This window comes from Saimiri boliviensis, chromosome X, assembly GCF_048565385.1.
Source record: "Saimiri boliviensis isolate mSaiBol1 chromosome X, mSaiBol1.pri, whole genome shotgun sequence".
Lineage (NCBI taxonomy): Eukaryota > Metazoa > Chordata > Mammalia > Primates > Cebidae > Saimiri > Saimiri boliviensis.
The window spans coordinates 96357528-96370619 of record NC_133470.1 but is presented as its reverse complement, the minus strand read 5'-3'; the positions used below and the strand labels follow the sequence as shown (position 1 = coordinate 96370619).

Below are 13092 nucleotides of genomic sequence, written 5' to 3'. Positions count from 1 at the left end.
TATTTCATATATGTGATATTCATACACATATATGTATGTGTGTGTGTATTCGGGTGTGCATGTTCATATGTATATATATACATACTTTTATTTTGCTTTCCTGGATGAATATATATATACAGGTGTGTGTATGTGTGTATATATACACACACACCTGTGAATTTGTGGCTCATATCATATATACAGTTATATATACAGTTATATAGTGTAAATTTTCAGTCTCACATCTGCTATCTCAGGTCACTTTTCGGGCTCTAGTCTTGGCATCCTTTGTCCAGGATGGAGCTTATACACATCAGTACCCAGACCCTTAGTCCTGTAATATAGTGTATCTGTTTTAAGCTTCAATAACTCAAGCCTGCCATGGCAAACACTAAATGATGAATATTTTTTTAAGTGCCTGGTATATCTGAGCTCACCTGATCACTGTGCAGAAACCTTATACATAAAGAAGAAAACAGCCAATCCTATCCAATGGAACTCAGAGTAGTCAAATGCATAAAACTCAACAGTATATTTCAATTTTTCCTTTCTCAGCCTTTAGTCTATTGTTGGCATACATTTTACTTCAACATACGTTATAAAGTATTTTACAGTATTTTTCATTTCACTTTAAACTGTCGATTATCTCTAAAGACATTTACATAATAAGAGAAGCATCTTTTATATTTTCCCATGTAGTTGTAATTTCTGGTGTTCTTCATTCCTTTTATAGATCCAGGTTTTTATCTGGTATCATTCTTCATTTGCCTGGAGGATTTCCTTTAACATTTCTTGTAGTGCCCATCTGTTGGTGATGAATTTTTCCAGGTTGTGTATTTATGAAAAAGCCTTTCTTTTACTTTCTTTTCTTTTCTCTCTTTTTTTTTTTTTCTTTTGAGACAGAGTCTCTAGTCTGTTGCCCAGGCTAGAGTCCAATGGTGCAATCTCAGCTCACTGCAACTTCCACCTCCCGGGTTCAGGCGATTCTCTTTCCTCAGCCTCCCAAGTAGCTGGGATTACAGGTGCCTGCCACTATGCTAAGCTAATTTTTGTATTTTTAGTAGAGATGGGTTTCACCATGTTGGTCAGGCTGGTCTTGAACTCCTGATCTCAGGTGATCCACCCACCTCTACCTCCCAAAGTGCGGAGATTACAGGTGTGAGCCACCATGCCCGGCCTTACCTTTGTTATTGAAATATATTTTCACTGGGTTTAGAAATATAGGTAAACAATCGTTTTGTTTTTCAGTGCTTCAAATATATTGTTCCACTTTCCCCTGCTTTTCTTCTCTTTATTGTTATACACGTAACAAAACATAAAATTGACTATGTGAATAGCTTTAAAGTGTACAATTCAGTGGTACTTAAAGTGTTCAATTAAGTACATTCACATTGTTGTGCAATAATTACCACTGTCTAGTTCCAGAACTTCATGACCTCAAACAGAAACCCCATGCTCATTAAGCACTCCCCATTCTCTCCTTCCTCAAGCCCCTGGAAACCACTAATCTCCTTACTGTCTCTACAGATTTGCCTATTTTAGATATTCCATATAAACAGAATCATACAATAGTTGGTATGTTGTGTTTCTGCTTTTATTATTTTGCAAATCTATGTCATTCTTACATTCTTCCCCTTGCAAATTAAATGGTTTTTTCCTATTTCTGGCTAATTTTAGGATTTCCTTTTTAGCACTATTTTTCTTTTTTCCTTACAAGATGCACATTCATTAACTGGCTTCTAAGTGCCATCTTCAGCACTAGTTTTAGGCAATTTAATTATTATGTGCCTTGGTATATTTTTCTAAGCATTTATTTTTCTTGAGATTCTTTTGATTTCCTAGATCTGTGGAATTATCTTGTTTTCATCAAATTTGGTGATTTTTATTCATTTACTCAAATGTTTTTTTCTATCCTCCCTTCTTTCCTCTTTTGTGATCTCCAAGTGCATTAGGCCTCTTGAAGTTGTCTCATAGCTCAATAGTGCCCTATTAATTTCTTTTTCTTTCTGTGATTCACTATGGAAAGTTTCTATTGCTATATTTTCAAGTTCACTATTCATTTCTTTTGCTTTTAATTTAAACCAATGCATCTTTTTCAACTCAGATATTGTAATTTTCATTTCTCAAAGTTAATTTGGGGTCTTTTTATATCTTCCATGTCTGTATTAGACAACATTAACCTTTTCTCTCATTTCTTGAACATATGAAATATTATAACTTTTAATATCCTTTACCTAACTCCATCAATTATATTACTGATGAATTGATTTTTTTCTCATTATCAGTTATATTTTGCCTCTTTGTGTGCCTGCTAATTTTGATCAGATGCTAGACATTGTGAGTTCTACTTTACTGAGTGCTGGGTATTTTTGTATTTCTACAAGTAAATATCTGTGAGCTTTCTTATGGGACACAGTTAATTGGAAACAGTACTATGCTTTGGGTTGTGTTAGTTTCCTAGAACTGTCATTAACAAGTACCACAAACTTCCTGGTTTAAAACATCAAAAGTTTATTTTCTCACAGTTCTGGAGGCTAGACATTTGAAGTCAAGTTATCGTCAGAGGTGGTTCCTTCTGAGGGTTCTGAGTCAGAATAAGTTCTATACCTCTCTGCTAGCTTCTGGTGATGGCCAGCAATATTCCTGGGTTTATAAGTGTATCATTTCTATCTCTGCCTCCATCTTCACATGGTGTTCTCCCTCTGTGCCTCTGTCTTCTCCACCTTTTAAAAAGACATCGGTAATTCTGAACCCACACCACTCCACTATGACCTCATCTTAAGTAAGTAATCTGCAAATATCCTATTTCCAAATAAGGTCACATTCACAGGTACAGGGCACTAGGACTTGAGCATATTTTGCGGGTGGCACAATTCAAACTGCAATGCGTCTTGCTTTTAAGCCTTGTTAGGAAATGTCAGAGCAGTGTTTAGACTGTAGCTAATACTACATCACTCCCAAGCAAAACTATTTGGGTATTCCAATCAATGCTCCATGAATTATAAAATTTTCCACTCTGATGCCATCAGGGATTACGCACAGCCCTCTGTGCAACTCTCTCATCTCTGGTATTCTGGCCTCATTTTCCTCCCTTGATTTTAGCTCCATCTCTTCCACTCAGGAAGACTACCATGCTCCCACTCTGTGCACCGTAGGCTGCAATCTCTCTCCAGGCAGTAAGGTGAACAATTGGAGGGCTCACCTCATTTGTTTACATCTCTAAGATCACTTTCCTGTACTGTCTGAAGTCTGATAAATTGAAAATGATCATTCCATGTGTTTTGTCATTTTTTCATCTCTTTTAGATAGGGGTATAAATTTGCTTCCTGCTATTTTATCTTGGCCAGAAGCAGAAGTCCTGTAGTATAAATTTAAAAGCTAATATATCTAGGCATGAAAAATATCTCAACATTGCAAACTTATTCAAATTATAACCAAGATTGAAATACCGTCTCAAACACATACACACACACACACACACACACACACACACACACACACACACACACACATTTATATAAGCATATAAACTGGGAAAATATATAGCAAAATAGCAACAGTGTTTTCCTTTTGTTGGTGAAATTATGTGATAACTATTTTCTTATTGACTCAGTATTTTTCAACACTTTTGAAATATGTACAAATTGCCTTATAATTATAAAATGTAAATATTTTAAATATGATTTAGACTACCAAAAATAAACATACATTCTCTATAGTTTGTTTGCCATATTGACCATACTCTTGCCAGTGTGCACACTGCTTTAAAGGAAGCAGACCTGGTGCCTGACCCTGAAACTCAGCTTGCCTACTGCATTGCTGGTTATTTTTATAGTTTCTCTTACAATCTATGGTAACTATGAACTTTTGGTATAGGATTGCTAGAAATGTCTGTGTGTGTGTGTGTGTGTGTGTGTGTGTATGGGCATATGTGTATACATACATGAATGTCTAAGACTGATAAACCAATAACAAAAATTAAAGAAACTAGAAATAGAAATTGTACTTAGTTTTAGGCATTGTTTAGATGGGTAAAATGCTGGAACTCTACTTATAAACCTATAAATTCAGTTGTAAATAGGTAACAAAGTTGTCTGGTAGAAAAAAAAAATAATGAAAGAAGGGACTCAGGTCCCTCAGTATGTTAAAGATGGAAACTTAGGCCATCTAAACTTTGCTTTTTCCTTCTATATAGTATTACCTCTGTTAAATGCTAAAATATGTAACCACAGTTCACTTGGCCTTCAGGTTTTCTTTGTGTAAAATAGAACTAGAACCACCTGCTTTAACTCCCTCATTTGGGGTTTTCTGTAAAGTCACAGTAGGTAGAAGATGAAACTCCCACCTCTCTCCCTCCCTCAAATGGCAAAATTATTTAATAGTTGTATCTAGAATTTATATCACAAAGAGACAGAGTTTGTTACAAAGAGTAAATTCACAAAAACACAGGAGAATAGAATCTATGCAATAATTCCTTCTCCAGTAATTGTACCAAGAAGGTAAACACTTTCCATTTTGAAAAATGCACTACTTCCTGAGCAGCAGCAGCCTAAAACAGTGGTTTGGAGTGCTTCCCCCCAATATCTATCACTTTTCCCCAATTCACTGATATGAACAAATAATGTTTTTACAATGTACACCAATTTCTATGCAACTGTAGGGTCCAATAGAGTCCCTTAGCCATCTACTTTTGACTAGAATGTCATCTCTAAATCTCTCCCAGGTAAAAATTGTGGAACTGTCATTATGAAAGTGTAGCCACACCAGACCAATTTGGTTCAAGTTTTATGTAACAAATTTGTGAGTTGTTTTTCAGTTGCCATGAACTCTTAGGTCATGTAATCTGAGCATGCCCAGATGAACCAAGCATGCATTCACAGGAGGAACTTACGTTCTCAGGCCAAGGAGCAGGGACTGAACTAAAAAGTGGATACCACATGTCAGGATCCACAGTCCAACTAGCTTAATCTCTGGTGTCAGCCCATGGCAGGATACAGTCAGCTAATGCCTCCCAGCATTACGTAACTACGAGATCCAATCAGATTATGTCTCATTGCCCTATGCTTCTAAAACCTGATCCAACCCCTAGCTCCAGGAGACACTGTTTTGGGAACTGTCCCTGGTATTCGCCTTATTTGTTGCAAGTAATGAAAATCCCCTTGTTAAATTCTCCTTGATTGTGGTTATTGGGTTAACACTTGCCAAGTGACCAAACCCACTCATTGTGGTAACAAAAGTACACCAGGTCTCAGTCCTGTTTGTCTGTTAGAAAGGATATTCTGACACTGAGCCAAAGTTTACTTAACTTTTAATTTTGCCCTTTAGTTCCATTTTCCTACCCATATCAAGACTGCTGGAAATAAACAAGCTAATCCTTCTGCCTCCAAAGCTTTTGACATATCTTACCTTCAGCTCTCATGTCTTTTTCAAAGGAGAATTTTCAGTGATCCTGAGTAGCGTGCAAGAAATGGCAAGTTTGGGTATGGGTCACATAATTATTACCTAGGAAGTTCTCAGTGGGGCTGGGAAGAACATCTGGAACAATTAAGGTAATAATACAAACTTCAAGGAGAACCATCCGTCATGTCAAAAAAATCTAAACCACAATTCTTCAGGACCCAGATTTACGTTAACAACACAAATCATGCAGCTGTAAACATCTTTGCAAACATGTTAGAGAGAGTAAAGTGAATCTCCTTGGAGAACTATTAAGGTAGTTGTTTGAAGGTAATGTGTGGCTATGACATGACACAAAAGCCCAGAAATTTCCTGAAGGAAACAATAATCAGTTCAGGGCTACAGTGAGCTATAAATATTCCACATCATGCTGTGTCTGGAAAAAAAGTCTTGACTTACCAGCATCCAGGCTCCTTTTTTATGTAACTTTCTCAGCATAAATGGTCAGGCATTTTATAAATAGTTGAGACATTCAAAAATAGAGAGAGAAACTTAAAGCTAGGACTTCATGAAATCTCCACATAGGGAAATGGATGGCTTACATGTCTCTTTTTTACCTATGTAAACATGACTGTAAGATGCCAGTGAGCACTAAAAAGAGAAGCAGTTAGTATTTAAAGAAAGTGAAGAGAAAACAAAAATACAAATTCTCACCTTGAAATGATGATGAAATCTTTCTTTCATCACCAATAGAAAAGAGCCCGAAGTTAGGAATCTCCTTTTCAGACCTGAGGACTTATTTGTTTTAATTAAATTTGTAATTTTTAAAAGGACCTTCATGCTTGGTACCAAAACACAGGGAGTGTACAAGTCACTATATGACACTTTATGGTCCTCTCCAATTTGTAGATCAGAGAAAAAAAATAAGCTTTTATTGCAGGCTAGTGTCTCTCTAAATCACACATCATTTTCACACTAAAGATAGCCTGGGCAGAGAAAAAGACTGCTGCAGACAAGTTGTAAGTTAAATTATGTTTAAAAAGATTTCATCTTTCTCAAACATTTATTGAGCACCTACCATGAATTAGGCACTATGGTAGCCACTAATATACAGAATCACAATTCATATGATTACAAAGCTCACAGCATAGTAAAATAGACAAAACCTGTAAATAAGTTCTTATAATACACTGACAGTATTGTCATGGACTGATCAAATGTAGTGCTCTAGGAACACAGAGGATATGATGCTTGGAGAATTGAGTCACTGAATAAATGATGCTGTTGCAGACTCTTGACAAATGATTAGAATTTGGCCAGAAGAAAAAAAGAACACTCCAGACAGAAAGTAGTCGATTTGTAAAGGGCACAGAGACCTGAAATAAAATTGTGTGTTGAAAAAATATAACGTGATTTTGTCTGCTGGGTTGCATAAGGCACATAAAAGGAAAAAGATGTTCCATACATTGAAAAAAAAAAAAAAACCAGCAGAAACATGACAGTGTGGGTGGAGCATGTCGATAAAGAAAGAGAGTGGCACAGATAAGTATACACGAATGGGCAGGGGGCAGATTATAAAAGGGCCTTTATAACCACACTAAGGATTATGAACTTTCATGAGAGCAGAATATTCTTAGTAAGAAGATCCACTAAGAATATTAAGCAGGGGAGTGAGACAATCAGATCTGTATTTTATGACAATGACTGGCTTCAGTGAGGAGAACAGCTGGAGGATGGCGGGAGTGAAAATGGGGAGGCCTATCAGGAATCTACGTTAACAGTAAAGGCCAGAGCATTTAAGAATCTAAACTAGAGTGGTAGTAGGAACGAAAGAGTAAAAAAGATTAGAATACAATCATCAGTATTTATATGGTCAGCCATTTTAATTTTAGCCATTTAGTAAGTAATGTAATGGTATTTTCGTTGTGATTTTCATTTGCATTTTCTTTGGAAAAATGACTGTTGAACATCTTTTCATATTCATTTGTATATCTTCTTTGGTGATGTGTCTGTTCAAATTCTTTATCCATTTGTTTTAGTAAGACTGCTTTCTTATTGCTGTTTTGAGAGTTCTGTATATATAGATTGGTGCAAACATAATTGCGGTTTTTGTATTATTGGAATTTGCTGTTTGATATTGAAATATGTTATTAAATAAATGTGGTTATGTTATATATTATTTTAATGGGCATTTCTCACTTTATATTTTTTGCTAATGACTTACTACTTGCTGTTTATTTCATGTTTATTTTAGACCATGGAATTGATGTTAGAAAGCAAATTAGAGCAATTTTCTTATTTGAGTTCAAAATGGGTCATAAGGCGGTGGAGACAACTCACAATATCAACAATGCATTTGGCCCAGGAACTGCTAATGAATGTGCAGTGCAGTGGTAGTTCAAGGATTTCTGCAAAGGAGATCCGAGCCTTGAAGATGAAGAGCATAGTGGCCAGCCACTGGAAGTTGACAACCACCAGTTGAGAGTAATCCTCAAAGCTGATCGTCTTACAACTACACAAGAAATTGACAAAGAACTCCATGTTGACCATTCTACATTCCTTTGGCCTTTGAAACAAATTGGAAAGGTGAAAAATCTTGATAAGTGGGTGCCTCATGAGCTGAGTGAAAATCAAAAAATTGTCATTTTGAAGTGTCATCTTCTCTTATTCTATGCAACAATAATGAACCATTTTTCGATTGGATTGTGACATGAGATGAAAAGTGGATTTTACATGACAACCAGCAGTGACCAGCTCAGTGGTTTGACCTAGAAGAACCTCCAAAGCATTTCCCAAAGCCAAACTTGCACCAAAAAAGGTCATGGCCACTGTTTGGTGGTCTGCTGCTGGTCTTATCCATTACAGCTTTCTGAATCGCAGTGAAACCATTACATCTGAGAAGTATGCTCAGCAAATTGATGAGATGCACAGAAAACTGCAACACCTACAGCTGGCATTGGTCAACAGAAAGGGCCTAATTCTTCTTCATGACAACGCCCGACCACAGGTCACACAACCAACACTTCAAACGTTGCATAAATTGGGCTATGACGTTTTGCCCCATCCACCGTATTATTCTCACCTCCCGCCAACTGGCTACTCCTTCTTCACGTATCTCAACATTTTACAGGGTAAACTCTTCCATGACCAGCAAAATGCAGAAAATGCTTTCCAAGATTTCCTCAAATCCCAAAGCACAGATTTTTATGCTACAGGAATAAACTTATTTCTTATTGGATAAAATGTGTTCATTGTAATGGTTCCTATTTTGATTAATAAAGCTGTGTTTGCATCTAGTTATAATGATTTAAAATTTGTAGACTGTAACTTCAATTACTTATGCACCAACTTAATATATTGAAAGCAAGCCTTTGATGGAATATGTGATTTTTCAATAATTTTCTCCCAGGCTTTGACTTGTTTTTTTCATTCTCTTAACAATGTCTTTTGGAAAGATTTTTAAATTATTTTGTTAAAGTACAATCAGAGGAGAGCAAAAATACCTAGGAACCATCAAGCAGTCCCTGGAGACAAGAACTCTTTATCAGACGAATTTAGAAGTTATTAAACTTCCCTATTATCTAAAGACACCTGATTCCAGGCCTCTTTTCAACTTAAAATGTATAAGTAACTAGAATTTCTATACATCTCTGGAATGCATGCATGCCAAAATGCACTGTGCAACCTTTGAACTTTTGTTGACATTAAGGCACCAAAATGTCTACAATGTAATCACTTATTGTGCAAATTACCCTTCAGCTCCCATATGAAGGTCCATAAATAGCTCTAAGGAAAAGTCTACTGTGGCGTGGCTCGCTCAGTCCCCTTGCTGAGGCTCCCCACTGCACTCTCCTGCAGAATTCCTTCTTTCTAATAAAATGTTCCTTTTTCAAAACTATACAGTTGTCAGTACGTTCTTCTTACCAGTCCACAAGTCAACCACTTTCCAATGCCAGGGCTCTGGCACAATCAATTATTTTGTATGGGCTTTATGTTTTAGTATCATGTCTGAGAAATTGTCTAACATAAGATCACAAAGATGTCCTTTCATGCTCTGTTCTAGAAGTTTCATAGTTTTAACGTTTACATTTAGGTTTATACTTCATTTTGAGTTAATTTTTATACATGATATGAGGAATAAATCCAAGGATTTTATTTTCTTCTTTTTTGGCATATGGATATCTAATTGTTCCTGTACCATTTATGGAAGAAACTATCATATCACCACAGCATTGCTTTGTATTTTTGTTAACAATCAGTTGTTTATATGAGTATGTGTTTATTTTCTAGCTCTGTGTTTTGTTCCATTGATGCATTTGTTTACCTTTGTGACAATACTGTGTTGTATTGCTTAATGCAGCTTTATAATACATCTTGAAATCTGATAATATCTTAGAGCTTTGGTCTTTTTCAAAGTTATTTAGGCTACTCTAAATTGTTAGCATTTCTGTATGAATTTTATGGCAGCTTGTGATAGCTGCAAAATGTTTACTTGGCACTTGATAGAGTTTGCATTGAAGCTATAGATGAAGTAACGAAGAAATAACACCTTGACAATATTGAGTCTTCCAATCCATGAACACAGAATATCTTTCTATTTAAACACCTATTTTAAAAAAATTATTTAATCACTGCTTTTGTTATAGGAAATGGGGGTCCCAATTCAGAACCCAAAAAGGGGTTATGGGATCTTGTGCAACAAAGAATTCAGGGCGAGTCCACAGAGTAAAATGAAAGCAAGTTTATTAAGAAAGTGAAGGAATAAAAGAATGGCTACTCCATAAACAGAGCAGCCCCAAGGGCTGCTGGTTGCGCATTTTTATGGTTATTTCTTGATGATATGCTAAACAAGGAGCCGGTTATTCATGCTTCCCATTTTTAGACCATATAGGATAACCTCCTGACATTGCCATGGCATTTTTAAACTGTCATGGCACTGGTGGGAATGTAGCAGTGAGGATGATCAGAGGTTACCCTTGTGGCCATCTTGGTTTTGTTGGGGTTTGGCTGCCTCCTTTAGTGTAACATGTTTTGTCAACAAGGTCGTTATAACCTGTATCTTGTGATGACCTCCTATCTCATCCTGTGACTTGGAATGCTTTAACCATCTGGGAATGCAACCCAGTAGGTCTCAGCCTTATTTCATCCAGCTCTTACTCAAGATGGTGTTGCTCTGGTTTACACATCTCTGACATTTCCCCCCTCCCTTTTATAAGAGAACCCTTAATCCTAAGGGTTGTAGAAGGAGGAAGATTCATCTTCTGTAACTTCTTCATGCTGAATAAGGGCGATGATATTCTTGCCTGACTATTAGGGTCTCTTGTATTCAGAGTAGAAGGAAGTTAGTCAGAAAGCATCAGTATGCTGAAGGGCATTCATAACTCTTGAATTCCGACAAAAGGTGATATCTGGAAGACTGGTAAGTATTCAGTTGAAGAAAATGTTGAGAAAGCTTATTCTTATTCCTATTCAAAGAATGCAATAGCAATATATTTTACAACAATAAAACAAAATAAGTAAAATTATTCCAAGTAAAATAAATTAGAGGGATTTCCAAGAACTGGGCAATTGTTGGAACCAAGTTGATATGGGGTTGCTAGCCAATTACAATACATGCCCAGAATTAAAATACTGATCTAGATAATTACATTACTCATCCCTCTTGTTTCTTCTGAGCAGCAGTTAGAGATCACTGGTTGGTTCACAGGAATAAGCGGGGTTAGTCTAAATTGCAGAAACAAACTTAAAACCAACCGATGAGACTGGAATTTAATTACAAGTGTACCAAACTTTGTGAAAAAAAATTTCTCTCTACAGTTTTTCCATTTTTACTAAAGGCAAATCATGGTAAGACTGATTTGCTTTATTATACTTGGCCTGATTGTTTGTATAAAGCACAGCAGAATTATTATTTTTCACATAAGCTCTTTTTAAAATTGGCTTTGATGGAACTTTGTTCCATAGAAGATATCTTAGATAAGACTTTTTTAGAGCTGACCCCAGCTATGGGTTTGCACTTTCAGATACTTATGAGTTGAGTAAATTCCTCTCCTCTTGAGGTCCCACGATAATATGGGGCTCCTGGACCTGTTAGAAAGTGACATTCTTTATTTACCATGGGTCAGAAACCCTGAACAGAGATTATGTAGGCAAGGTAGGAGGTCAGTTTCCCAAGGGGCTTTTATTGGCTTTACAAATCAAATTTCATTCCTTAAAGGAAAGCATGTCATTCCAGCCTAAGCCTTGGAAAAGTAACCAGCTTCTCCAATCGTGTCCTGTTGCAAAATAAAAAAGATTCTGGTTGCACTTACGCAAATAACTATATTGCCATAAGTTAACAATACTCACAACTGGTTTCCAAATTCTAGAGAAATTAAGTAAAGGGAAACAAATATGCTCTAAATTTTGTTCACAGGAGTATGCGTTACTCAATTGCTAAAAGCTGTAAATGGCTTAGAAGAAAAGTTTCCTTGACTCGGAAAAACAAGACAAAGGATCAGCAATGTTTTAAGCAAAAAGTTTAAAAGAATGGCCGGGCACGGTGGCTCACGCCTGTAATCCCAGCACTTTGGGAGGCCGAGGCGGGTGGATCACGAGGTCAAGAGATCGAGACCATCCTGGTCAATATGGTGAAACCCCGTCTCTACTAAGAATACAAAAATTAGCTGGGCATGGTGGCACACGCCTGTAGTCCCAGCTACTAGGGAGGCGGAGGCAGGAGAATTGCTTGAACCCAGGAGGCAGAGGTTGTGGTGAGCCGAGATCGCGCCATTGCACTCCAGCCTGGGTAACAAGAGCGAAACTCCGTCTCAAAAAAAAAAAAAAAAAAAATACTTCAGTCTTCTTTAGCTTATGCAGTTAATTTTTGTTCTGTTGGTATTCATGAATATTTCAGGTCTCTATGAGAGTTCTTAAAGTTTTTTTGCTTCATTCTGATGTTTTAATCTCCGAAGTTACCAGGAACCTGCATTTAAGAACACCTGCTAGATTTCTATAGTTGCTTATAAACCACCTTCTAAAGACGACTAAAACAAGACAATAGTTGTCTGTGACTGACAAAATGTTGTAGGGCAGCCACAGTCAACAACACAGTTGACAAAGAAATTTAGTTACTTCTGTGGCATACAAAAATTCACATAACAATTATAAATATTAATAACATACACTAAGTTAAATTACAATTACAGGAGTTTCTCATAATTTTGGAACATATACCAGTAACACATTTATACAAATATAGCCCAAGGAAAACCAAGCACCATTTTATATTTAACAATGCTTCCTGTATGTTTTTTATACCACTTAAGCCAAACATCACTTTTACATTAGTGCATTATTGATGTCAAATCCACTTCTTAATACAACCTTATAGAAAAATGTATTCAATCTTAATCAGTTTTACCATAAGGTAAGATTTTAATAAACCTTTTATAACTATTTGCAAATTTTTATTAAAGAGATCATAAGCAGATTTTTGCTTTAAGAAAAACCTGTTGTTCTCTTATTCCAATGTTTAATTTACTAAAAAACTGAATACTCCTTTATTACCCAAAATGTTCATACACAGAATTTCTTTTACAATTAATTTTTTACAAAGCTTCCACAACTTGCTTAAACCTTCAACTTTATTCTAACTTAAAATAATTCTTTTTTTCCTTTTATTTATTTTTTTTAAATATATATTTTATTGCATTTTAGGTTTTGGGGTACATG

General features: G+C 36.1%; 1 long non-coding RNA gene across 2 annotated transcripts in view; it reads right to left on the bottom strand.

Annotated features, from left to right (window-relative positions):
* LOC141582862 (uncharacterized) overlaps positions 1–13092 on the bottom strand; it is a 41891-nt gene that overhangs the window by 15802 nt on the left and 12997 nt on the right. The window lies entirely within an intron of this gene.